Below are 3,291 nucleotides of genomic sequence, written 5' to 3' on the forward strand. Positions count from 1 at the left end.
TCTTCTTCAGAAGGCGCCTCTTGAGTACTGTTGGATGCAGCTTGCATTCCATTCAGACTCTGAGAAATCATATTGACTTGCTGAGTCAATATTTTGTTCTGAGCCAATATGGCATTCAGAGTATCAATTTCAAGAACTCCTTTCTTCTGAGGCGTCCCATTGCTCACAGGATTCCTCTCAGAAGTGTACATGAACTGGTTATTAGCAACCATGTCAACAAGTTCTTGAGCTTCTGCAGGCATTTTCTTTAGGTGAATGGATCCACCTGCAGAAGTATCCAATGACATCTTAGCTAATTCAGACAGACCATCATAGAATATATCCAGGATGGTCCATTCTGAAAGCATGTCAGAAGGACACTTTTTGGTCAGTTGCTTGTATCTCTCCCAAGCTTCATAGAGGGATTCACCTTCTTTCTGTTTGAAGGTTTGAACATCCACTCTAAGCTTACTAAGCTTTTGAGGAGGAAAGAACTTGGCTAAGAAAGCCGTGACCAGCTTATCCCAAGAGTTCAGGCTATCTTTGGGTTGAGAGTCCAACCACACTCTAGCTCTGTCTCTTACAGCAAAAGGGAAAAGCATGAGCCTATAGACTTCAGGATCTACTCCATTAGTCTTAACAGTATCACAGATCTGCAAAAATTCAGTTAAGAACTGAAAAGGATCTTCAGATGGAAGTCCATGGAACTTGCAGTTCTGCTGCATCAGAGAAACTAATTGAGGTTTCAGCTCAAAATTGTTTGCTCCAATGGTAGGGATGGAGATGCTTCTTCCATGTAAATTGGAATTAGGTGCAGTAAAGTCACCAAGCATTCTCCTTGTATTATTATTATTTTCGGCTGCCATCTCCTCTTCCTGTTCGAAAATTTCTGAAAGGTGCTTGCTGGATTGTTGTAATTTATCTTCCCTTAGTTTCCTCTTCAGAGTCCTTTCAGGTTCTAGATCTGCTTCAACAAGAATATTCTTGTCCTTGCTCCTGGTCATATGAAAAAGAGGGAACAGAAAAATAATAATAATAGGGGTCCTTTTTACCCAAGTATAGAGGTTTTCCTGTGTGAGTAGAAGAAGAAAAGAAGAAGAAAAGAATGTAATGTAAGGAAAGAAACACAAGGGTGAGGAGAGCAGAGATGTGAGATGAAGAGAAGTGTTAGTAGATGAATAAATAAATAGAAGGAGATGAGAGAGAAAAAGAATTTTCGAAAATTATTTTTTTTTTTGAAAAATGGTTAGTGATTTTTGAAAATTAAAAGAAGAAATAAATTAAAATTGAATTTTGAAATAATTAGTTAATAAAAAAGAATTTTTGAAAAAGAGGCAGATATTTTCGAAAATTAGAGAGAGAGAGTTAGTTAGGTAATTTTGAAAAAGATAAGAAACAAACAAAAAGTTAGTTAATTAGTTGAAACAAATTTTGAAAATCAATTTTTGAAAAGATAAGAAGATAAGAAGTTAGAAAAGATATTTTAAAATCAAAATTTTGAAAAAGATAAGATAAAAAGATTTTTTTGAAAAGATATGATTGAAATTAGTTTTGAAAAAGATTTGATTTTTAAAATCACAATTAATGACTTGATTCACAAGAAATCACACAATATGATTCTAGAACTTAAAGTTTGAATTTTTCTTAGCAGGCAAGTAACAAACATGAAATTTTTGAATCAAAACATTAATTGATGATGTTATTTTCGAAAATTACGAGATAAAGATAAGAAAAAGATTTTTGAAAAATATTTTAAAAATTTTCGAAAATAAATAAGAAAAGTGAAAAAGATATGATTTTTGAAAATGATTTTGAAAAAGACAAGATTTTTAAATTGAAAATTTGATTTGACTCATAAGAAACAACTAAGTTTTAAAAAGTTTTGAAAAAGTCAACTCAAATTTTCGAAATTTATGAGTGAAAAAGGGAAAGATATTTTTTTTATTTTTGAATTTTTGATGATGAAAGAGAAAAACATGAAAATGACTCAATGTATGAAAGTTATGGATCAAAACAATGGATGCATGCAAGAATGCTATGAATGTCAAGATGAACACCAAGAACACTTTGAAGATCAAGATGAACACCAAGAACTTATTTTTGAAAAATTTTTCAAGAAAAGAAAACATGCAAGACACCAAACTTAGAAATCTTTCATGTTCAGACACTATGAATGCAAAAATGCACATGAAAAACAAGAAAAGACACAAAACAAGAAAACATCAAGATCAAACAAGAAGACTTACCAAGAACAACTTGAAGATCATGAAGAACACTATGAATGCATGTATTTTCGAAAAATGCATAAATTTTTAGAAAAAATGCAATTGACACCAAACTTTAAAATTGACTCAAGACTCAAACAAGAAATACAAAATATTTTTTTGATTTTGTTTTTGATTTTATGAAATTTTTTTGGATTTTTCGAAAATTAGTGTGAAAAAGAAAAGTAAGGATTCCAAAATTTTTTAATATGAATTCCAGAAATCTTGCACTCTTAGTCTAAAGCTCCAATCTGAGGGTTAGACATAGCTTAATAGCCAGTCAAGCTTTAGCATGTAAATCAGGTGGATCTGGAACAGCAGCAGGTGGATTAGCAACAACTAGCTTGCTCTTGATAGTGTTGGGTTGGAAGCCCCAGTCCAAATAAATTTAGACATGGCTTTACAGCCAGTCAGGCTTCAACATGCTTCATGAAACACTAGAATTCATTCTTAATAAAATTTTAGAATAATTTTCGAAAACAGATGAGAAATTTTTGAAAGATTTTTGAAAAATTTTTTTGAAAGTAAAACAAAAAGAAAATGACCTAATCTGAGCAACAATATGAACCGTCAGTTGTCCAAACTCAAACAATCCCCGGCAACAGCGCCAAAAACTTGGTGCACGAAATTGTGATCTCAGGTAACGGCGCCAAAAACTCTGTATGCACATCTTAGTAAATTGTTTTTCATTCACAACTTCGATACAACTAACCAGCAAGTGCACTGGGTCGTCCAAGTAATAAAACCTTACGTGAGTAAGGGTCAATCCCACGGAGATTGTTGGTATGAAGCAAGCTATGGTCACCTTGTAAATCTCAGTCAGGCGGATATAAAATAGTTATGGAGTTTTCGAAAATTAATAACAAATAGACAAAAAATAAAGATAGAAATACTTATGTATATCATTGGTGAGAATTTCAGATAAAGGTATAGAGATGCTTTCGTCCCTCTGAACTTCTGCTTTCCTGCTGTCTTCATCCAATCAGTCCTACTCCTTTCCATGGCTGGCTTTATGTAAGGACATCACCATTGTCAATGGCTACTTTTC

General features: G+C 32.8%; 1 non-coding gene across 1 annotated transcript; it reads left to right on the forward strand.

Moving 5' to 3' along the window:
* Positions 1–341: 341 nt before the first annotated feature.
* On the forward strand, positions 342–449 carry LOC112745096 (small nucleolar RNA R71). The gene has a single exon (XR_003173041.1). It is a non-coding gene; the product is annotated as a small nucleolar RNA R71 (small nucleolar RNA).
* The last annotated feature ends 2,842 nt before the right edge of the window (positions 450–3,291 follow it).

The sequence above is a fragment of the Arachis hypogaea genome, chromosome 14 (genome assembly GCF_003086295.3).
Source record: "Arachis hypogaea cultivar Tifrunner chromosome 14, arahy.Tifrunner.gnm2.J5K5, whole genome shotgun sequence".
NCBI classification, from domain to species: Eukaryota; Viridiplantae; Streptophyta; class Magnoliopsida; order Fabales; family Fabaceae; genus Arachis; species Arachis hypogaea.